The 25,048-nt window shown below is 44.0% G+C and overlaps 1 protein-coding gene across 2 annotated transcripts in view; it reads left to right on the forward strand.

Annotated features, from left to right (window-relative positions):
- Positions 1-25,048, forward strand: part of Atos (atos homolog atossa) — an 85,785-nt gene that overhangs the window by 31,801 nt on the left and 28,936 nt on the right. Inside the window, exon 1 of one of the 2 annotated variants that reach the window (XM_076323806.1) lies at positions 2,554-2,694. The exons of the other annotated variant lie outside the window; for it this stretch is intronic. The gene's annotated coding sequence lies outside the window, so the exon portion shown is untranslated. Of the gene's footprint in view, positions 1-2,553; positions 2,695-25,048 lie in introns of those variants that run through there. 2 annotated transcript variants of the gene reach the window in all.

Genomic DNA, 25,048 nt, shown 5'->3' on the forward strand with positions numbered 1-25,048 from the left:
GCCGCGAACAATGCAGCTTGGTTTTCTCTAACGGGCGTACGTAACGGCTAGAATATTTTTCCCGCCGCTCGGTTGAATTATTCAAGAGACGCCGAAAATAGTCGACCACTCGTGGCCCGTTCGAAATTCGAGGCCGTTGCCATTGAAAAATCGCAGCGCTCGAAATCACTCGTCGTCCGGGTCTCGTCGTCTCGGTTCCTCCGCGTTTCGTTAACGAGGTGTGCGCCGTTGTTTCTGCGCAGGCCACTCTGTTCACGGTTGTCCACGAGTGCCTACTTAGGCGGACCAGTAATTCGTAGCACCTGGCACGAGTGAAAGGACACGAACGAGAAAGGATTTCTCGCGAGCGATCCTCCGGGTACGGTTAGCGTAATTCGGTTAACCTTCGCGCGCGCGCGCGCATTCTTCCGTTCTTATGCAGTGAAAAATCTCCCCGTTGGAAACCGTGTTTTCGATACTTTGCGTTCGAAAGTGGAGAAAGCTGGAAAATATCGAATCGAAGTATCCTTCTCGAATCTTTCGAGAACTAGAAAGATTCCAAAAGTTTCGAAAGAAACGGAACGCATCGAAGCCAGAGTTAACCCAGAAGTTGACCACTGTTCGAAAGTGAAGGAAACTGAAAAATATCGAATCGAGAACTCGAAAGATTCAAAAACTTTCGAAAGAAACAGAACGGACCGAAGCCAAATCTAACCTTTCTGAATGTGAACTTCTATCGACTACTGTCCTTCAAGCTAGAAATTTACAGGGAAAAAGGAACTCGTGTACTCGTATCGTTCGCTTGGATGCGATAGACGGTTATTATTGGCACGTGTAAAAGTCCATCGTTCGACGAGGAACGCGAAACGAAAGAAAATACGACGAAGCGAGAAGCGAAACGCACGAGAGACGAGCATCTCTGTCGTTGCGTCTCCCTTGGTCGTGTTTCGTTTCGTTGGCGTTCCTCGTCACGCGGTGGACAGCTCGCGTGCTCGACTCGGCCAATAGTGACAACTCGCCAGCACGAAGGCGTCCCAAGCGCGTCACGAGTGATGCGAGTGGACGATCCCCCTTTCCCTCGCTACTGTCCAGCACGTAGAACTCTTGGCGCGTCGATAATACCTGGGGCTTTGCATCCACGAACTCGTCCGGTTCGGATTTGCACGCGTTGTTGCACTCGAATCGGAACTGTCACCGATCCTCGTTTCTCGGTTTACGAGTCCTGTATACGGTTTCCATCATCGAATGACACCGACGGTCGTTCCAGCTACCACGTGCTCGCGTCCCTCGTACGTGGATCGAACGTTGCTGGACAAAAATGGCCCCCGACACGGGCGAAGCTCGTGTTTTTATCCTCGTGACGAAACGAGGAGACATATAAGTAACCAAAGCACCAGAGTTGGACGTTACTTTGACCTCGAGTCGAACGATAACGCTGGCAAAAATTGTTCTGGATGACGTAAATATATATATATTGAATGACAAATTTACCAATTTTTATCGATAAATTTTAATTCGCGACAAGGTCGCGGCCGAATACGTGGACCGCGAACGAACGAAAAAAAAAGGAACAAGTTTTATAACGTGCGTCATTTTTATTTTTCCATTTCTTCTATCGGTTCAAAGTCGAAGATTGGATTCTTCTAAGCTCGAAAAGAAATGGATCTTTTCAAGACCCGATCAGAAGTGGATCCGGTTGACCGTAATTTCCGCGCGAATTAAAATTAAGTTAAATTTAGCGTACTCGTAGTTCGGTGTACGTATGGACTATACGCAAACGTTCGATAAAATTACACGCATCTCCTGCACAATGAATTGCCGCTATATAAATAGTTATATAAAACGTCAGTAATGCGATACCAATTAACCTATATGGACGCACGGAATTCAGCTGTGGGGCTGTGAAACAGAAATCGGACATAGATATAATCGAACGTTCTCGCAATAAGGCTCTCGGAACAATCACAGGCTGCTCCGTGGTTCGTTAACGACGAAAGTTTGCACAAACATCCCGATACGAAATATGTACCAGCCGTTGGAAATCGCAAAAGCTACAGTCCCGTTCCAATGAACCAGCAAACGAACTGCTCGATGAACACGGTGTACGAAGACTTCGAGACAATTAAACCTAACGATTTAACGACGGATCGATAATCCCCGCGAGCAAAATGACCTAATTCGAAAGGAAAGGAAATTCTCCTCGGAACTGTTTCGACAACATTTCGTACATCGAACCCCACCGAGGGACTCTTCTCGTGTCTGTTGCGCGCAAAGATAAAAGAACAATTGAGAAAATATTCCCGAACGTTGAGTTACCTCCGAGCCGGAGCGAGTAACGTAACTCCTCGAATCTGGTTCTCGAACCGAGGATGGTGTTTCGAAGGACTTCCGTGTACGTAAACAGTGACCACGCTGCGTGACTTATCGCAGCTGGTTCGACTTGGCGAGCAGTGCCAACTCGTCTTCCGGTGGCTACAGTCGTCCGAGATCGTGCGATCGAAAACCCGCGGCTCGAGCACACACACGCAACGTTGGACCTTTAAACGATTTTTCGTGTACGGCTCGCGACGATCGATCGAACGACGCGATTCGAGTAACCTGGCCAGAGTGAAAGGACACACGGGCAGAAACGTCACGAACGTGCCGCAATATCGTGACGATTAGCGTTGGCACGATACCAGCTGGAATGTCAAGCTTATAAAGCGACTTTTGGTGGTAAGCGTTCCCAGCTGCGACAGCTTCGATCGGTGCGACCTCGCGCGAAACGTTTCAAGGGCCCCGGCTGGGTGCTCGAAAGCTCCCGTACGGGAAAAGCTTGCTCGTACGATTTTTACGTACTCCTCGCGAGGACACCGAGACTCGGTACCGTTCCTCGTGTTCCCAGGTGAAAGTTTCATTCGTCCTAGAGACACTCGACGCGTTTGTCCCGACGATTAGACGAAAAATCCCTTTGAGTGTGTACCGTGAGATTGTGCCTCTTCAAGGATCAAGCGAGGTTGACATTAGAGGAAACTTTCGATCGATGCGACGAGATAACCGTGGAAACACGGATGACCGTTTTTAACAGGGCGCTTTTCAATTAACGATATTGACCGTAAGAGAATCGCATCCCGGGTTAACGTATCGTTTAACGTGACGTTTTGTAAACCAACGCCGACAATCGAAAGATATTCCTGTTCGCTTGGACGATAAATTGACAACAACGGTAATATTTTTAGAGCGTAGAAACATTTTATTAAATTATGTATTCTCCATTTTGGAAAACGAAATTACTTTACGAACAAACCAATATATTCCTTACTTGTAAATGCTTGAAAAGGCGTTTTCAACGGACCTTGAAGAGACAAACTATCGTAGTTCTTTATCGTTTCCAATCGAGACAGAATATGACGAAATTTTGTTCGTCGTGCTATCGAACCGTATATTTTTTTTCTCGAGAAATATTCTAACGTATTCGTTCGCGTTAATTTTCCATTTGCCTCGGAACGTTATCTCGACAACGTAATAGTAGACTCCCAGTCGCCGTGAACTTAGCACGGTAACTCGCGTCACGTTGCGAAACTTTGCGTTCTAACATTTCCCAAAATTCATACGTAATATAACAGTACGTAAAATTTCGAGCCGAGAAAATTACGTTCGAGATTGTTTGTAATTTTCTTTCAAGAAATTTACTACCGATCCGCGTCACGGAAGAATCTTCGAGCGCGTGCAATTTACTCGTGGTGTCCTTTGTCTCGTCGAATCGTCGTTTGCCTCGCGTTGCAACGCCTCGCCTCGCCTCGTCGCTAACCGGCTCGCGACGAAATATTTTTAATAAAAGGTGTACCCCGGTCGGTGTTGTACTTTCCTCCGAAAATAATCGTACGGTCGAAGGGTTATTCGTTTGGCTTTGTTCCCTCGGTGGTAAGCAGAGCGCGAATCGAGCCATATGGCGCGAGAAACGCAAGCCATTTTCGTTCCAACCTGGAAATAGACTTTCGATATTTCGCACGTGCACTCGGCAGCGGGTCGCGCACGGCGTCTGCTAGCTGGCGCGCGGTGAGCGCATGCGCGGACAGTCGATCAGCTGTTCGCCGCCATCTTACGCACCCAGCTGAGGGCTCGACGCTACGCTCAGCTGACCTCGCCGCTGATACGAGCCCCCAGCGCTGCCAGGACCGTACCTAGAGCGGGGGTCGAGCGGGCCCCGATCTCGACATCGAATCCTTTCCAAAATTTACACGTCGAATCGTTTCAAAATTTTACACGCAAATTTAGACGTCGAATCCTTTCGAAAACTTACACGAAAATTCACCCAGACGTCGAATCCTTTCGAAAATTTACACGCAAATTCACTTAGACGTCGAATCGAATCTCGCGAACACTTTTCATCGAGTTTAATTTACCGCGTCGAGTACTCAGTATTAATCGATTCGGTTTCACCGACACCGTCCGCGAGATTTGGTACGTAGGTTTCGATCCTCCGTGAACGATGTATCGGCGCGTTTCGATTCTTTTGCGTTTCCTTCGTTCGAAGTTCGAACGGAGTTGTTTATCGAAACGGAGACAAATAAACGAGTCAGCCGCGGAATGTGGGTCACGTTTCCGTCCGCGATCGATTCCTGTATATTCATGGACGGATTCGAGCCGGAGAGGCAAGGTCTCCTCTTCTCTATTTCGGTGAAACGCTAACGAGGAAACTGCCCCTCCCGAAACGTCGCGGGTGATATCGGCGCGGGTATTTGCGTTTAAAAGACACTGCCACGGGACACGTATCACCCTGGTGGGGATATCCGTGCAAAAATCTTGCTCGTAATGTGACCGATCCTCGTAAAATCACCGAGGGTCGGTTTATCACGCGCCAAGTACCTTTCGACGTTAATGGTTCTCGAACAGTTTGTATTTCGAACAGTTTGTATTTCGAACAGTTTCTATTTCGAACAGTCTGTATTTCAAATAGTTTCTATTTCGAACAGTCTGTGTTTCGAACAGTTCGTATTTGGAACAGTTTCGGCGAATTTCGAACCGTCGTGTACATTTTTCCAATGGTCGTGCGCATTTTTCCACTCGTCGTGTGTGTTTTCCACGAGACAAAAGGCAGGCCACGATGATTGCGAAACGTTCCACTCGGGTGACAGTGGAAATGCCTGTCTCCGATCCGACACTGTTACACCCGAACACGCGACCAGCCTATCCCGAGCAAGGAGGAACAAGGATGCAGAGAAGCGACGCGCGAGCCCAGTCAATAAGCGGACGCGTGTACGCGGAGTTACTAGCCGATCGATAAACATTAGCCTTGACACGATATCCGGAGGACCGGTCGCTCTTTCACCTCGACTCTTTTGGTCGGAGCTCAGCGGTGTCGTTTCTTCTCTCGATCGCCACGGGGGGCCCCCCTCGAAGCTACAGCGTTCTCGGTTCGTGTACCCCTACCCCCTTCTCTTCTTAGTTTCACGGTTGGGAAATTTCTGGGGGACGGTAGTTTCGTTCGTAAATTGGAACCGTGCACTTCGATCGAACCGAAGAGGAGAGAGCAAGGTCTCAGGAGCACCGATTTGCTTAGAATTTCGCAGAGGGGCAGGTATACTGCTCCATACTTTTTTAGAAATTTTCAATCGAAGATTTACCGGTCCTTGAATACACCAGGTTGTTCGTAAAGTCATATCGTTCTCCAAAATGGAGAATGTGTAATTTAATAAAATATTTGTACACTCTGAAAGAATCGTGTTTCATTTTCACCAAAAGAAACGAAATCACTTTCCGAACAACCCAATACCAGGTTGCTCGATAAGTTTTGTCGTTCGATGAAACTTTCTTTCGCGATTATCGTCCGGAATAGACTCCATTTGAACACCATTTCGTGTCCAAGACAACGATACGGTATAAAACGGAATCGATGAGACAGAAACGAAACAGTACTCTTCTGGCCCTCGGAAATTAGAACCAGGGTCTGATGCATAGAAACTCCGATCCATTGCCTAATTTGTTACACGGCGATCGCTCAGAAGTGTGTTCAACGGATGGTAAATCTCCAATTGCAAATGTCTAAAAAACGATGCACCAGTGACCCGTACAATCTTTTCGGTTCTCTCTATCTTAAATAAATTGCAAATCGAACTCGATTCGATTCAAATGCCTAAAAAATGATGCACCAGTGACCCGTACAATCTTCTCGGTTCTCTCTATTTATATTTTAAATAAATAGCAAATCGAACTCGATTCCATTCAAATGCCTAAAAAATGATGCACCAGTGACCCGTACAATCTTCTCGATTCTCTCTATTTATATTTTAAATAAATTGCAAATCGAACTCGATTCGATTCAAATCCCTAAAAAATGACGGAGCAGTATTGTACACGATCTCCGTCAACAGGGGCAGTGAATGTACCGTTCTGCGAAATTCGAAGGTAACTCCCGAGACTTTGCTCTCTCCTCGCGACCTGGAGAGATTCGGTCTTGGAAAAGCGATCGAAACTGTCCACACCACGATGATCGCGACCGAGCGCGTTATGTAAACGACTATTCGGTACGAACGGAAGCTCGAGGCCTATCCTGGTACGCAACCACCGTCACTGTTCGATTACGTCAATCCGCTGATCGCTCGATTTGTCACAATTTCAATTTTATTCGAAAGACGACGATCACGATTGCGTCACCGTCTTTGTCCCGTGGAATAACCACTAACTCGCGGTGTTACGACACGATACGTTGCGCCGCCAATTGAACACGGGAGAGGGAAATTAAAAAATAAAAAAAAAGGGAAACAAGTCGTTTGGGGTTAGTTGGTCTCATTACTCGAGAGACTCTCGTAACCCGGGATCCTTGCAACAGCTGATCTCCTGTGTCGAGGCCCTGACCATGGAATGTTTCAATAATTGGAGCAAAAAGCTCGGAAAGCTTGATTCCTTCCCCATTGTTTTTCGGAGCAAATTACCGGAACGTTGCGAGAAAATTTAATTCGTTGAGAAACGTCTTTGTTTGGTCTGTTTGCTTAGGCAGAGTCTCGGTGACCTGTTCGTGTTTTTCGGCAAGGAGAGAGAAAAATATCGAGTTTCGTGGAAACGTTTGTTTGTTGCTCGACTGGACGTTTCGATGTTAGACGCGAAAAGAGACGATGTATCGCGAATGGAAAAGTTGGGAATGATTGTCGAAAATGAAGAAAATATACCAAGGTAACGTGACGTAAAATATACGGGGCTGGAGAAAATCGGAGGAATGTTTCTCCATTTGTTCGACAATCTATAGTACTTTCTCCAATATCGATTTGGATTTGGAGTCTCCGTTATTTCTCGAACGAGAACGAGAACCTTTCGTGAAAGTATCTTTCGCTTTCGTGATCAGCGCGCGCTTGGTTTCCCAAAACTCTGACAAAGTTATCGATTTCAACGTTTCTATTTTACTCGCGAGAGAAATTAAAATTACATTTGAAGAAGATTTTACACCGAGTCGAGAGGACTCGTAGAAGAAGAAGAAACGTATCTCCAACTTGTTACTTCGTTTAAAATTCAAAAAAAAAAGAGCGTCGGAATGGTACGAGGAATTAATTCGTGGACCGATTTCCAGCAATCCTAAGTATCTACGTATTCTACGACATCGTTCTATCCTTGTACGTATTGGTACACCATCATGTTCACCCGCGAAATGAACGTATTCAACGTCTAGGAGTATCGTATGTTAACGGAGGAACACAGCGAGCAAACACTGTTAACGCGTACACGCGCAACACCACCGTATTCGCGTATACTCGTCGCACTGTAGTCGATAGAATTTCTTCGTTCGAAATTTTCCATGCACAACGACGACGACGACGACGACCTCGTATTCTCGTTATCGTCTTTTCATCGCGTCCGATTCGACCATCTCGAGCGATATTAATTTACTCGAAATCTGTGTAGATCGCGATAGAGATCGCGATAGAGATCGCGATAGGGATCGCGATTTTTCACACGAGAACTATCAGTCGATTCGTAGATCGCGCGATCGTACGAATCGGTTCCGATCGTTTTATCAGAGCCGAACGATTTTTCCGCTCGGCTCTAGCTGTCTAGAGGTCGCAGAAATGGCCGCGCTCGTTCCCGAGCGAGCTTCGACGAAGGTGTCCCGATTCGAGTGGCACGAGTCGCTCGCGCGCGACCCTCTCCGATGTTCACCGCGTTTCTGGAAATAGAAATAGAAGCAGCGTGCTCAGGAGGTGGCCGATACTCGAATCGTTGGTGGACGCCTTAGTTTAGACACCGGTTTTTCCTTTACTGACCGCCGTGTGCGCCGATATCTTAGCGGTTGGAGCGTAACACGATACGCGTTTCGACAGTTCTCTAACATCGTGGACAGTGCTTTCGACTTCGAACTTGGGACACCAACCCACGGAATACGGCGTTTGAGTTCGATGGTACCTTCGAATCTTTTCGCTCGAGGTTGTCTCCGATCGTTGCGAGAGATCGGAGATCGGTGAAATTTCTAGAGGAAAGTTGAAATAATTATTGGGATTTTAGGGAATGTAATATCTGGAAGATTTTTCACCTATTGTACTTGAAATCTTTTGTTTTTTTTTTGTTACGGAGAATCAGGAGATCGGTGAGATTTCTCGAGGTAAAATGAAAATCTAACACGAATCGTTTCCAACGAAACATTTTTATTTCAATATTTCACGTATCGTTACGTGTTACGAACTAAAATATTTGGACCTCGAGTCTCGGTAGATTTCCTTGGTTCGATGAAACGGTGAGTTGTATTCAACGCTCTGAATGGATTTTGCAACGGGTTAAAGTTGTAAATAAAATTGGACAAATGATTTGACTCGTTCCGAGTAGATATTGGCTGAAAATTGAAACAAAATTAAGAAAAATACTGCTACCTAATCTCATCTGTATAAACGAGAAATATATGCATTTGTTGCACCTCTGCAACCATATGCATCCACGGGTTAATGTTCAGCAGTGCGGGTCAAGTACGCCGCGTAGCGGTCCTTCGTGTCTGGTGGTACTCAGAAAATAGGCTTGTAGATTTTTCAGTTAGGCTCGAGGTTCGTATCTCGACGCGGAAACTGTGCCCATAAACTGTTCTCTGACGCAGATGTCGTCTTAGCACGTAACAAAGATCGAACGAACGATGTCTCGCACGGTAGTAGCGTTAAGGACAATAGCGAGTGTTCTTTCGAGTAACCGTGGGCAAAGCTTTATCCACCTATCTCGTGTTAGACTTCTTTATTCCTGTTGTCTCACTTCGGTTCGCGATCTTCGATCTTGTTATCCTTCGTTGTCGCGTTCCCCGTAACCGATCTTCCAATCTTCCTCTCCGTTTCAACGCAGCCCTTCGATACATCTCGATCTATCGTACCGATTCTATTGTACTTTTATCTTTATTGCGCAACATCGCTCTTCTTCCTTCGATCGATATTTGTCCCATTTTTTTTTTTTTTCGTTGCGTCCTGGACGGACGAACCGAGAACAGATCTCTGAAAGTGTTTCGCTATTTAGGCTTTGTTCAATATTCGAGTTTCGTTAGATATTCCAGTTTCTTTTCGGCTGGAAATTCTACACCAAGTTTTTAAAAGTGTCTACTCCATTTTTGGAAGTATACGGAGCGATTCGAAAATATATACTCCAAAGGATGAATTTATATATTAAGATAACTTAACGTATCGTAAAGATCACTCAAGGGGGTGTTCTGGTAATCTGGCGTTAGAAAATTGATTTTCTTTTACGCGACGCTTTTTCCTTTTTTTTTTTTTTCATTCAATCGTCCATAACTCGAAAACCAAGGTATACAGAACATATCTTTTGCTCGTCTCAGTGAGTAGATTTATCCCCAGAAATATGGGAACGCGTTTCCGAATAATCATGTACTGTACTACCGATGAAAAAAATGCGATACGAACATGGAACCCGAAAGTGCTTGCCAAGTTACTTGCCGAGTTTAGCATTAGGGGACACGTTCGAATGGAATGTCCAGCACGTTGACACAATTTAATCTGCTCGAACACGAGAACACGGTAAACGATCGGAAGTGGGTATCGGATAACGTTAACCAGAACTAGAACCATAATAATCCATAAAGCAGCAGTGTGAAACGTCCACCTTGTCGAAGAAGCCCACCTCGAAGAACATTTTTCGTCGCTCAATTTTGGAAGAATTCTACCGCAACGCGTTCCATCTTATAATCTCTATCGTCCAACACTCTGTATATCTAGGATTGTCGTTAACCGTATATTCCGCACACCGCGCGAGAAATTGCATTTTGTTGGTCCTCTTTACGAAGCAACTCGTTCTAAATTCGTCTCTCCTTTCCTTCCTCGGTTCACTTTCGTTTTTTTCCTCCACCCGGTACATCGAGTTTCGTCGTCGTTCGTTTCTCGACGAAGACACGCGCCAGCTGAAACGTTTCGGTTGCGAAATAATTCGTTCCGCGATACGAATTCCAATTGTTCACCGACGATACGAAAAATCGTTCGGCTACGGTTCGTTATTATCGATTTCGAGAATTACGTTTCCAACTTTGGTGAATTTTTCGCGTCCGATGGCACTCGCGGACGGTTCAGTTTCGATTTAAGGGTCATCGGTAAACTCCTACACGGGTCTGCTTGTCGGTCGAGATTTCACTCGCGGGCTGTTTAATATACATGACCGGTGTGTGCAACAGCTGCACACGCAAGTCTCTCTAACGCTTCTGGAAATAGAAAGTCATTCGCAAGGTGGATGTTAAACTGTTGTGGCATTGGGTTGCTCGTCCGGTGATGTTCGGCGATTTTGTCCAGTCGTTGCCATTTCGTGGATCTTTTTCGCGTTTACGCTACGATCACCGACATCGATTCGAGATCGTTTTATTCGGAGCTCGATCGAGAAACTGATGTAACCAGTTCCAAGCAGAGACTTTTACCTTTTTTACAGAAAAATAGTATATTGAATTAGGTGATGACCGAGGATCTCCTCTCGAGTCCAAAAGGTAAATCGTCAAATAAATCTGGAATGAAATATTTTTATATACATTCCATACACGCGTTCACACTCTACGAGAACGTAATATTTCAATTCAAATTTGAACTCCAAATCACCAAGTTTTCCCGGATGGAAAATAGTATACACTGAATTAGGTGGTGACCAAGTATCTCCTCTCGAGTCCAAAGGGTTAAGTCCCTGTTTCTAAGAACGATGGTAAACGAAATGGTAGGGAGATGGAAGAGGAGTAGAGAGTGTATCGTTCCAAGTTTGCTACTCGTCGGTAAGGCATACTGGCAGGTCCTGCATTACACGTCAGGACATTGGATACTCGGTAAAGTCTCGTGTATACGCACGAGTCGATACTTGTTCGTACGTACGTACGATGTAACTTGTGGAAAACGGGTCGATGATCGAATTTTCCCTCCGACGACGAGTACGGGAGGTGCTGCCGCACCGCCATTCAGGAGGATCCTCCTCCAGCTGGCTACGAGTCGCCCTCCCGCGTCCAAGCTCTTTCGAACAAGTATTCCCGAGTGCATTGTACTTTGTTCCATCCGTATCTGAACCTTTCCACTGTTTGCAGTCGCGGTCAACGAAGGCCGCCGTTCCCTGCAATAACATCTCGCAGATGAAGATTGCGTTCTCTGCACGCGATATCGCGCTGCCAACATTTGGCTTCGGCTTCCACGGAGCTACGATCGCGAATGGTCGTTGTATCGCACGTTGTATCGCTCGTATCGATATCGGATGAATTATCGCTGCTAAAATATAGAAGAGTAACCGAAACGACGTAGAAGACGTTTGGATAATAGAAAATTATTCTTTCGATGTCGAGTTTCGTTTAAGGGGCTCTTGCTCGGTTAGAAGTCGACAAATGTGGTGTTCTTTGGGAATTATTTTCTCATGATTTCAAAAATCTTTTTCAGCCAATGTTTCTTCGTTTGAAAGTGTAGACTTTGGTCTGTTAACCCTTTGCGATCGATTCGTTCTTTTACATGGGAATTGAAAACCCTCGAAGAGATCTAACTCAAAAGTAAGAATAATTAGAAAAATAAAAAAAGAAACTAGAAAAACTAGAAAAATAATAAAAGTTATAGAAAGTACCAGGTGTTTCGTGTATAATTTTAAATTCATTTTGTACCCCTCCAAAAAAAAAAGAAAAAGAAACGAGTTATTCATAATTCAACGCAATAGTTTTACCACGATAGCAAAAAGTCGATCCCTTTTACCGTGCAAACTTTCCTCGATAATAGCAACGTTTCGACCCATCTTGGTATTTCGATCGCTATGTAAATATTTTCACCAATTTTCTCGAAACTTTCTCAATCTTCGACGATCGGTCTGTTTTATTACGCGACGTGGTTTCTGGCCCCTGTTTCTCGACCTACCCTCTCTTATTCAACGTATCCAAAATTCGTCCTTTCCTATCGCTGTTTGAAAATTACCTCTCTGTGCCAACTTGCTCGACCGAATTTCCAAGATAGGTGGATTCTTCGTCCTTGGTGCCCTGTTTACAAGATCCTTGCCTCAATGATTCTCCCACGTATTTGTACAATTTACTCCGCTCCAATTTTATCTTCCACCGAGAATGCTCCAATCGTCAGATTTCGTCTAAATCTTTCCGTACCTTTTCACAGAGATGGGCACAATTGTTACGTAGATAAGAGTTTCGAATACAAGACAAACAACGTTTTATCCGTTACTCGTCGAATAACATTTGGACTTTGAACCGTACAACGGAATACTATATATCGCGAAGAACGTATACAAATTCAACCGATTAAACCACGCGGATCAATCGTCGCACGGTTCGTTTTATTCGTTATATTTTATTCGAGTAACATTTCAATCGTCCCTCTTCGCTCGGTAAATTCGGTACTTATCGTCAGTTTATCGTTTTACATTTTTCAGTTACATCGTACACCAAGTGTTGGGTTGCAAAACAGCAATCTACCTATCTGCTACATCTTTTCGTGTATCGGATCACCGAAAAAGAGTTCACCTTGTTTTTGGCCCGAACTGTTTTGCATCGCGCTACATTGTTACACAAAGGTTTTAAATTACATCCTGACACTAGCTACGGTCAATCGGTGTACAACGAACTCGATACGCGCCCTTCGTTCGTGTATTTGAGCCCTTTTAAAATTGATGTTCAATACGATGTAATCCAGGCTGGTTTGATACGCAAATTTAAGCCCCTCTCGTTGAAGCTGCTTTCAAAAATTTGCTTTACTTCGCCTCGTCGTTTTTTCGGCGCCGAACAAGTTACGGATTAAAACCGAGATTAAAGGAACCGAATGTTTTACTTTGAAAAGCACACGGAAATTTTACAAAAGAGGGATTAACGGACTCGTGTCTCGTCGGAGAGGGGCCATATATTGCAAACGCGCTTATTTTTACGAACAAGACGAATAAGTTCTTCGAATCGTTTATCTCTGACGCGCAAAACCGCGGGAATTTTTTCTTTTTCTTTCTCTTGTTACGCGAAAACGGAATTTGTGTACAAATATTCTCGTACAATTTTCTTTTACGTTTCGATGGAAGTCGAATTTGAAAACGAGCGCGAACGATCGATCGCTCGAACGCGTATGAATAAAAATTGTTCACGACCACCGATGCCCGAATATGTTTATCCATTCGGTCGGTGGCAATTGCGCAAGCGACAAAATTTCCACGCGGAGGCGGAATACAATATCGCGACGAACGAAACAAGACCGAGACCGATGTCTTTCGATCGTTTGGTACGCTCTCGGTGCCCACACAGTGCCCGTATGTGTGTACAATGTGGGCCATAAACTGCATAACGAGAGTGCCATTAAGTATTTGATCGTCGTGACAGTGAGAAAATATTATCCGCCCGTTAAAAGTTTCCCTTCGTCGTCAACCCGATGAACGAATTACGAAAACGCTCGACGATCGAATACTCGACGATCGAAAACTCGACGATCGAAAGCTCGACGATCCAAAATTCGACTATCGAAAATTCTACAATCCAAAATTCGACTATCAAAAACTCGACTATCGAAAACTCTACGATCGAAAACTCGACGATCCAAAATTCGATTATTGAAAACTTGACGATCGAAAATTCGACTATTGAAAACTTGACGATCGAAAATTCGACTATTAAAAACTCAACGATCCAAAATTCGATTATTGAAAATTCGACTATTAAAAATTCGACTATCGAAAACTCGACTATCGAAAACTTGACGATTGAAAGCTCGACGACTCAAAATTTGACTATAGAAAACTCTACGATCGAAAACTCGACGATCCAAAATTCGATTATTGAAAACTTGACGATCGAAAATTCGACTATTGAAAACTGGACGATCGAAAACTCAACGATCCAAAATTCGACTATTGAAAATTCGACTATCGAAAACTCGACGATCCACAGCGCCACACGCACTGGAAGACACAGTGGTGGAAACACACGACGAAATGCTCGTTTGGAGATCTTGGGTAACGACCGACGAAAAACGGATACAAGTTGTTATCGTGCGGTCCCTTATCTCGAAACACCGAATCGTTCGGTTTACCGATCGTACTCGAGTAATCGTGCCAATGATTGTCGATTACTTAATCGATATCGATTATCTTGGCTCGATCGGTGTCTAAAAAAAGAGTATTTCCGCGGGCACTGCAAAGGCTATGTTTACCAAGTCGATTTAAAGTTCAGCCGCGTTCATGGAATCTCCCGCGAGCGTTCGAGACGTAATCGCGAATTTCGGAGACGAGGTCCGAGAATTTCGAAACGGAGTTGCTCCGCTCGAGAGGAAAACACCTTGGGAAACGAATTGGCCAGTAACAACCAATTTTGTTTTACGATAAAGTTAAACTTCGAAAACAATGAACATCGAATTCCGTTCAAAAATTGGAATATAATTGATAATTAAAAGCACGAATAATGCAAAACTCTTATTCCCTGCAATTCAAGTACGTATACTCAAATTCCATAGTGTGTCGGTTTAATATAAAAAACGATCTACAAAACTGTTATTTAACAATTATTCGAACATTCAATGATTCCGAGATCGATCGTTTCAAAAGTAGTCGCGATCGGAATCAACGATAAAATACTCACGCTGAATTACGATTTGCGGGTTCGATCGACCACTGCTAAAAAAATTGCTCGTTGGAGGTATACTTTCGCAAAGTTAGTTTTCCCCCCGGTTGTATTTTTGTTTTGTCCACGACTGCTCCTCGCCGCGGCGGCAAAACTCGCGAACGCTATCAAAGGAAGCGAATCGGTGTTTTCGAGGAGGATAATTAGGATTTTTGTCGTGGTCTTTAATTGGTCCGCGTGACATCGTCGGTTCCCTCGGTGGCCTCGTGGGCGAGCGAGGAAAGGTAAAGGCGATCGTTGTTTGCGCGCCGACGAGAAGCGAATTGCCGTAATTAACTTACGCGGCCCGCTGCGTCACGGCCGAAGATGGGAGCGGAATGAAATTCACCGCGATGTATATCCGATCAGTGGCTCGAGGTGGGCGAGGAAACGGGTCCCTTTTCGGTACCTTTCTCTGCGCGGCTTTTGATGTAAATCACGGCTCACGAGATTAAAAAGGTTACGCTAAAAATGGACGACTGTTTTCCCGGGTTCCGGTACCGCGAGCAGAGCAAAGGGAATCGATGCGCGCCGAGCAGCGAACTGTGCCCGAAGGATTTTACATCCCTTTGAGTGCCGCGCGCAGAAACCTTACACGTATTATTTCGATCGAGAACATCGTAACTCGTGAGTTACGGGGATACGGAGATCTTATCCCGTGGAACGAATACAATATGGAAATTCCAAGTAGATCGAAACTCGAACCCATTCGGCCTCGCTGGACGATGATTTATGGAATTTGCGTACGGGGAAAGTAGTTCGCGAATCGAGAGACTTCTGCGTTCTTTTTTTTTCTTTTACTTTTCTTTTTTATATTTTTTTTCGATTTATGTATTTCGTGTATTTTGTTGCAAAGTAAGAGAAGGAAACGTTTCAAAGCGATTCTCTCACGGGATAATATAAAGCTATCGAATTGTTACAGCTATCGAGTATTAAAATAAAGCTCGGGTGTTTTCCTTGTCGCGAAATGAAAACTTTCGGAATAATTCTCACGCGGGGAAAGAAAATCTATCGAATTGCAATACGATACGATACTTATTGAAAATACACATCGAAAAACGATAGATTTGGACTTGGAAATTATTAGGTTGTCCAATAAGTTACTAAACGATTTGCAACCGTTCCAAATCCATCGTTCCTTGGACATGGAAATTATTAGCTTGTCCAATAAATTTGCACGGTTGTCGTTCAACGATCATTTTCTTCCGGTAATAATTTCCAACAAGTATCGCATCGTATTGCAATTCGAAAGATTTTATTTTCTCACGTGAGAATTATTCCGAAAGTTTTCATTTCGCGACAGGAAAATACCTAAGCTTTATTTTTAATATTCGATAGCTGTAATAAATCGTTCATTAACGTTTGTACAGTTCCTTGGACTTGGAAATTATTAGCTCGTCCAATAAATTTCCATGGCTGTCATTCGACGATCATATTCTTCCGGTAATAATTTCCAACAAGTATCGCATCGTATTGCAATTCGATAGATTTTATTTTCTCACGTGAGAATTATTCCGAAAGTTTTCATTTCGCGACAGAAAAATACCCGAGCTTTGTTTTTAATATTCGATAGCTGTAACAATTCGGTAGCTTTCGCAAATCGTTTATTAACGTTTACAACCGTTCGAAATATGTTCAATATCCGCTAGCTTGCACAATTGGGTAACTTTCGAGTATTTTTTCAGTCCCTTTAAATTTGTCGCGTTGTGTCACGTTCGAGGCACGGGTGTCCGTTCCCCGTTGCACGTGGCGAAAGAAAACAAGGTGCAGTCGGCCGGTGCAGCAGGTTCCAGGTATCCTGAACGGTTAGTACGTCTTTAGGGCCGTGCAGCTCGCTGCCCCGGGACGCAATCAATGGAAACGCGCTCCTTGTTGACAGACTCTGTTCCACGGGCCATTATTTCCCATAAAAGGGGTTACATTTTCGCGGCAGCCGAACCAGAAAAAGTTTCGCCGTTTTGGCCGGCGTATAAAAACACGGGGAACCATTGTTCATTGTTTCGGAGGTATACGAAGAAGGAGCGGATGCGACGTTGGCACAATTACCGTTGTCGTCGTTGTTCTTACGAAATTGTATCCCGTTGGAAGATAAGATTATTATAATTACGAAGGAATACGTACGTAGCTCTCGACGATACTCCTTTGTCAGTATACTATTGACGTATGTTCGCGATTCGTTCGATTTTCGATTAATTTACTCGCGAGTGAAGCATCGATATTGCGAGCCAACATGCAGAAAACTTTGCGCCGTGAAAGTTTTCATTATAATATTTCGTTTGTTACATCGCATCTCGCGTGCTTAGCAATCTAACCATTTAACTTTACGCGAACGACGAACAATATCGTGTGCTTTTCTCGACTCTCCGCTCGCGAACGACTGTAAAATAATTGAAAGAAAGAAAAAAAAAACAAAAAAAAGTTATGGTCAAACCGTTGAGAGCGCAGTGACCATTTTTGGCAGAACCCAACGCAGACCGTTTGTCACCAACGTGTGACACTTACCTGAGTCGTTGTTGCACATATTCCGACACTTTGCTCCGTTAAATAATGCATCGACTACCTGGAAAGTTTCGCTGAAATTTCCTTCGTCGTACGGTATCGTCGCGGTGGACGTTTAATAAATTTCCGGAAGTTTCGAGTAATTAATTTATTTAAGCGAGGTTTCAAAAGTCCAATCGCGAGCGCGCGTGCAACAAAGACGATAATATTTCAACGTCGTGGAAGGACCGTTATCTGGAAAATTATCACTAGAGAACACGCACTCACACTTGAAAACGAGAAATCACATTTTCACTCGCCGATGCGTTTCCTTTTTTTTTTTCCTTTTCTCGTGAAAACGAGATTTCTCAATGCGTTAATAAAGCGTCTCGATATTTTCACGTCATAAACGCCTTAACCTTCAGACGCACACGATCGCAGAACTGCAATTTATTTTTCCATTTACATAGATACGGTGTTAGTTACCGATAATGTATTTCTTATCTATCGATGCATTTCTACGTGTTTCTGTCAGCTTTAATTTATTCTCCGTGCAATATCCACATATTACGAGCGAAATAATTATTCTCCGATCGCGTTCGCTACATCCAAACGATTTACAAGCGTATCGCGCCACTCGCGATAGCAAGATTTAAAATAACGTCGTTTAAACTAACGAAAGTCGAGTGTCGTCGATACAGAAATATTTGTAAATATTTCATAATAGATACGAACGATCGAGGAAATTTCGAAATGAAAATTTGCCACTTTCGAAGAGAACTGTTCGTTCAAGGGTCAAAAGGACTGTGCGGATGCTCGGTTCGACCTCGTTTAAAGTATCGTTTTACAGTTCGGTCTACTTGTCGTAACGACGATAGTTATTTAATTGAAAACGTGGAGCTCGCACATCTCCGACCCGTTGCTTTTCCCATCGGTTGACTAATTCCGAGTATACATCGTAAATTCTCGTTTAGGTTTAACGACTATAGATAAACGTCCGATGGTTCGATATTTTGTTTGTACACAAGAGCGCGCGGTTGCGTCACGTTTCCCAGATATTCACCAACTATTTAAATTGTACGTTCCTGCTAGAAAGATAACACGCTTTACCATATCTGCGTGGCATTTTTAGCGACGTTATCAACCAGGGATCGAACGAAACGATGAACTTTTATTTTTAAACCTTCTCGTAGACACTTCTATTTCATTTCACTCGAAAGAGTGCTCATCCTGCTACTTCCGCGGAACGAATTTTTACCATTACGAACCTTTTCGACGACCACTCCGATGGAGGAACGTTTACCTTCGAATTCGTACAACGAAAGTTTCGCGTAAATGATTATCTAGGAACTGTAATCACGAAGCAACCGACTCACGAACGATGGTCGCGATACACGTGCACGGTACACCACACTGCACGCGCAACATTGCAAATATTTTATCTACGTTTAACAACGCAATAAACCGCCGAACACTATCGACCATTTGCTCCTGGAACGCAAGAATTGTTATTTGTATTTTTTTTTTGTGCGTTCCGTTCGAACCCAACCCTTAATTTTCGCGCTCCAAACGGAACTTACAACGCGAGAACTTTTTCTTCCGAGAGAAGTTCCACCAGGACCGTGTAAACGGAACCTATTAGAAAAGTTCCATACCCGTTTCGACCCCTAATTTTAACGACTCTATCGATCTTTTTTGTGACCGGCCACACGGCCTCGAACGCTCTTTACATCGTTGCGGTACCGTGATGCTCGTCGTTCTCTCTTTGTCTCTTGAGTTAATATTATTTGCAACGCTGGTTTCGTTCTTTATCTTTTATACAGTAGAACTCCGTTTACCTGAACTCTATCCGAACTTCGTCTATACGAACTTTATTTATCCGAAACGCGTTGCAACGACACACATCGTTGTTTCTTTCTCTCTTCGTTGTGTTAATATTGGGTTGTTCGGAAAGTAATTTCGTTTTTTTTTTTGTGAAAATGAAACAGGATTTTTTTTAGAGTGTATAAACATTTTATTAAGTTTAATATTCTCCATTTTGGAAAACGAAATGACTTTACCAACAACCCAATATTATCCGCAACTCATATTTTGTCCTTTCAGTGGAACTCCATTTATTTGAACTCCATTTATTTGAACCCCATTTATTTGAACTCCATCTATCCGAACTCCATTCATCGGAATAAAATTTTCTACTCCCATTATTTGAACTATTGTTCATCGTACACTCCACTTATACTCCAGAATCTTAAATAATGGAATACGAAACTGCAGTGGCAACGAATGGAGCAAACTTTCGGTAAAATTGAAATATTTCAAACACAGAACGAACTTTCGTTTATTCTACTTTACTTTATCCCATTTTAATCCCCGTTACGTTCCGTACATCGTTTCGTTCGTAACGCCTGCTTTGTACTTCGTCGCATCGATCGCGTACAAAGGGAAATCAAACCTGTTAACGAACCGACCATTAGCTAATAACGTAACGAATCGAAGGAAAAGTTACGAGTCGGGTGTAATCGATGAACTTTTCTTCTTGTACTCGCACGGTCGTGTTCGCACAAACGAAGTTCTCTGTTATTCCGATTCGAAGTTCGCAGAACGAATTTCCACGGTTCTCTCGTTACCGTGTGTCTCGACGATGCACCGAGTGTCTCGTTGCAATCGCTCGACGAAATTATTCATCGGAAAATGTTCTCCCGATTTTCCTCTGGTTGCGTTCGCCGGGAGATTTCTCTGGGAATCTAGGTCTCCTCGCGACGTGGCTACGCAACATGGTAGAAGAACCATTGTTGTCGATGCGATTTCTCGGTTTCGTAACTCGTCGAAACGATCGTCGCGATTTTCGTGGAACGATCGACACTCGGTTTCGCGATCAGTTCGCGAGATCGAAGCGATTATCGTCGATGGACAGGGGTTGTTTTCGGGGACGTTGGTCCACGAACGAATGGAACAACGTCGCAAAAGTGGTCTCCGGTTGCACAATGGCTCGAGAGAGCCTCGTAGAATTTATCGTCGAGAAAGGAAAAACAGGAACGGAGAGTAATTTATGTTATCGCATGGGAAGAGGAGATTAGTCGGCTTCGAACTTCGCGTAACGACCATGAAACCGTCCGTGTGAGGGACTGGGATGGTAAAAAGGAGGCTCGAGACCAATGTGAAATTAAGGATAAAGAAATCGGGGGATGGGGGGGACGATTGGTAAAAATAATACCGTAATCCGAGAAACGTGTCGCGAGTTTGCCCCGTTCTCTGGGTTAGCGTTACTTGGCAACGCTTGTTTCCCGTAATCTCGGTCTCGCGCGGTAATTAAACAACCAGCGATAAGTGATACGTCGGAGTCGCAATTGCTTCATTATTCAATAATTTCTTCTCATCTGTTACGCGAGAACATCGTGTATCGATAGACGGTAAGCTGCACCGAGCCATTTCGAGAGCATTATCGGAACAGTGGGACAGATAACCGCGTACAATGAGCGCGGTATCGGTGGCGAAAGAAAATAAAGATAAGCGAACGGGAGGAGAAGAAGAAAAATTATTAAGAGGGACAACGGTGGTGTGTCGGTGTTGTCGTCCGCGGTGTGAACATTTCAGCGGTGAGATTCAACGGTGCGCTATTTTTAGTTAAACGTAACCCAGAACACCGCGATCGGAATTAGGATGCCGTGCACGAAGAATCGAATTATGAAAAGTGGTACAGGAATCGGAAATAGAATCGTGGCGTAGACGAGAGATACGCACCGAGGTGCGGTGCATTTATCGAGAATTTTATCGCGAATAGAGGGAACGGATGTTAAAAATAAAATTTAGACGGCGTTTGGTGTGTTTAATGAAAATTATACTTACGAGAAGGAACAACTGGAATTGGAAATAAAATTGAAAGAAAGGGAATAAAAAAAATAAAATTTAGACGAGGATGGAGTATGTATCGGTGATGCAGCGTTTGGTGTGTTTAATGAAAATTATACTTAGGAGAAGGAACAACTGGAATTGGAAATAAAATTGAAAGAAAGAGAATAAAAAGAATAAAATTTAGACGAGGATGGAGTATGTACCGGTGATGCAGCGTTTGGTGTGTTTAATGAAAATTATACTTACGAGAAGGAACAACTAGAATTGGAAATAAAATTGAAAGAAAGACGGGGTACGATAGTGTGCGCGGCGATATAAAATATATCGAGGTTTGTAAATACACGTACATTCCGTAGTGGCGTTTTTAAAAGTGGAACGATACGACGAATGAAACATCGATCGCTGGACGTCGGGTCTCTATCGGGAAACTACGTTGTTTTCGAAATTTCGTATTCCCGATTGTTCGCAATTGCACGCGAAACGGTGATCGTCGTTGTAAACAACGGTCTCGTCGCTTGTACGAACGTCGTGTCCCAGAATTCTGTATCTTTCGGGCGGTTGTTAACACGGAACGATAAAACGAACCAATAATTGTAAAAACGCGTAGTCGAAGGGGATAAAACCGTAGAAAGTCTCGATGAAAATTATCCAGCATTGTACGTTGCTTTTCGTCGCGATCATCGATGTAAAATGGTAGTAGATCGGAACGGTGCGAAGTGCATCGCGCAAGATGCATCTACGTTGCACGTACTGTTCCATAGACGTTCAAGAACCAATCGCTGAGAGGCGTGTGTCTTGGGGATAAAATCGTAGAAAATCTCGATGAAAATTATCCAGCATTCTGTTACGTTGCTTGTCGATGAAAAATAATAGTAGATCGAAACAGTGCGAAGTGCATCGCGCAAGATGCATCTACGTTGCACGTACTGTTCCATAGACGTTCAGAAACCAATCGCTGAGAGGCGTGTGTCTTGGGGATAAAATCGTAGAAAATCTCGATGAAAATTATCCAGCATTCTGTTACGTTGCTTGTCGATAAAAAATAGTAGTAGATCGAAACAGTGCGAAGTGCATCGCGCAAGATGCATCTACGTTGCACGTATTGTTCCACGGGCGCTCAGGAGCCAATCGTTGAGAGTCGTCGTGTGTCTCGTCAGGGTCGAAAGGGTTAACCCAAGACGAGCGTACGATCGATAAGATTGTTTATTGGATAACGACGAAATTTCAACCGCGTGTATACTTAATCTTGGTAATTCGAGACGCGTCTGGAGGGAACGTTTCCGTAGCAGTCGAAGGAACAAATGGATCCTCGTTCGAGTGAATCTTATCGACGATAATTGAACTCTTTCTCGGATAAAGGTATCCGTGGATACGTTCCACGTGGACGACGATAAGCGAAATAAAAATAACGAAACGACACCCGGTGACTCGCTCCCGCTTGGAGCTTTGTCTCCAAGGGCTGCGCGATTAATCAGTGACTAAGTTCTCCCGTTCTCGCATGTGTAATCAGACTCTCTTTGTTTTCTCTTCGGCTTTTTTCGATGCCGCCACGACGGTTCTTCAACCTTGGCTGTTGGCGATCTCCTCCCCCCGAAACAGAGGGGTGGGTCGACCGTGTCTAGACGCAGAAACCGACAACCCTTTCGGAGAAGGACGAAGGGCGGACAAAAAGACCCGTTAGGACGATAACGACTCGAAGAAGGGCTCGAGAATTTACGTGGAAATTTCCCGAGCTTTTACGAGAAATTTAGAAACAAATATCGACCGAATTTTTGATTAAAAAATCACCGATCGAAAAATCTTCGATCCTCGTTGCACCGAGTGCAACTGGCCAGAAGAACGATCTTTGTGTCTCGGTGTAATTTGAAGTAATCCGTGGTATTTCGTATATTTTTTCACCGAGTGTACACTTTCTTTATATTTTGAAAAGTAAGAGTTTCTGGAAATTTGTTCATTGCTCTCTCTCTCTCTCTCTCTCTCTCTCTCTCTCTCTCTCTCTCTCTCTCTCTCTCTCTCTCTCTCTCTCTCTCTCTCTCTCTCTCTCTCTCTCTTCGCCTTCAGGTACACTGGAGCACCGTACCGAAGTTTGACCACCAATTTTCGATTATCCACACCTGAAAACCCTACGCTTAAAAAATCTTTCCAATAATTCTCCCCGTTCCGTATTAGGGAACGTTACCGCTTCGCCACGCGGTTGCGATCTTTTCTCCGTCTCTCACGCTGACACACAGCGAGTCGTCCGAGAACAGATAAAAATAAAATACGAGGACGCGAGATCGCTTATTAAATGGTCAGAACCGGTGGTCGGACGCTTCCGTCAAGTATAATCCACTTTGCGTTCGATTCCCCAACGAGAGAAATAAAGTTGTCCGCGGTGAAGCGTATTGAAACGCAGCACTGCGTTTCACTCCGCGCGGTCAACAGACACTTCTGATTTCCTATGCGACTCGGCTCGGTACCGCGTGGAAATAAGAAAATCACCGTTTCCAGTTCCCTCGGTTCTTCTTCTTCTTCCCTCGGTGCTCGTCGACGCGGCGAGATTTATAGGATTGCTCCGCGAGCGGTCCGCAATCGTTACCCTTTTCAGCCTCGCGACTGATTGCACGGTACGTATTCGGAATCGGTCGATACCAACCGAGAAACTCTCCCGTGGTCGTCGTCGTCGTCGTCGTCGTCGTTGTCGTTGTCGTTGTCGTCGTCGGATGTTAGGTTAGTGCAGATGGTACCGTAGCCTTCTCGAAGTTCGAACTTTGCGCCGCGATAACGTTTATTCGTTCGTCAGTCGTTGCTGCGCGCATCGAGGAGAAAGGAGCCACGTACGCCGCGTGTTTCGTTAGTTCACGAAAACCATTTCGACACAGAATACGCAAAGAGCAATTTTTTTTTTTTTTTTAACGAAAGACACGAAGCAGATGAAGCTATTTTCGGACGTTTAACGAACGCACCGTGCTCGTGGATAACGATACTTGCGCGCAACTGAGATTCTCAGTATTTTTCGTACGATAATTGAATCGGTGGATAACGTGACTCTTTGTAGGATAATTGTATTCGATGTTCCGTCGCGTCTCGATCGTGCGAAGCAGTTGGTTTTACTTTCGACGCAGATAAGAATAAAACACTTTCGGTAGTTTTAAGAAATAATGTATTTAGCTTGGATCGTTTTTTTTCTTCCGTCGTTTTGTAATTTGTATAAATGTAAACGGTAACCGTGGTTGCTATCGACGTTTCAAGATTGAAGCAATCCGGAAAAATTCAATAAAAAAGAAAAAATAAATAGAAAAACGGAACGGTAATTGAAAAACTTTCACGAAGGACTTCTGGAAGGACGTCGGTCTTAACTGGGTTAATACGGTTCGTATCGTTGAATTTTATTGCGAATAAGTAAGAATTTTGCAACATTGTTACGCACGAGGCAGCGCACATACATATATACATGTACGGATAATCGGGGCGTTCTCGTGGAAAGCGCCGAAATTATAAAATTTTCTTTCTCCGTAAATAAGTGTTCCGTGTGCCAATTGTGATACCAATTGGTAGAGAATTTCAGCGCGATTTCATTTTTGCAATTGTTCAACATTCTTCTCTACGAGCCGAAAAGGTGGCTTTCCCACGAAATGGAATTATTTTTTTTTGCTTCATTTTCACCGAATTGGAGGAACAGTAAATTGCGATTGTTCCGTACTTGGTCGAGGGTTCGTGAAGAAATTTCCG

Source organism: Ptiloglossa arizonensis, chromosome 12, assembly GCF_051014685.1.
Source record: "Ptiloglossa arizonensis isolate GNS036 chromosome 12, iyPtiAriz1_principal, whole genome shotgun sequence".
Lineage (NCBI taxonomy): Eukaryota > Metazoa > Arthropoda > Insecta > Hymenoptera > Colletidae > Ptiloglossa > Ptiloglossa arizonensis.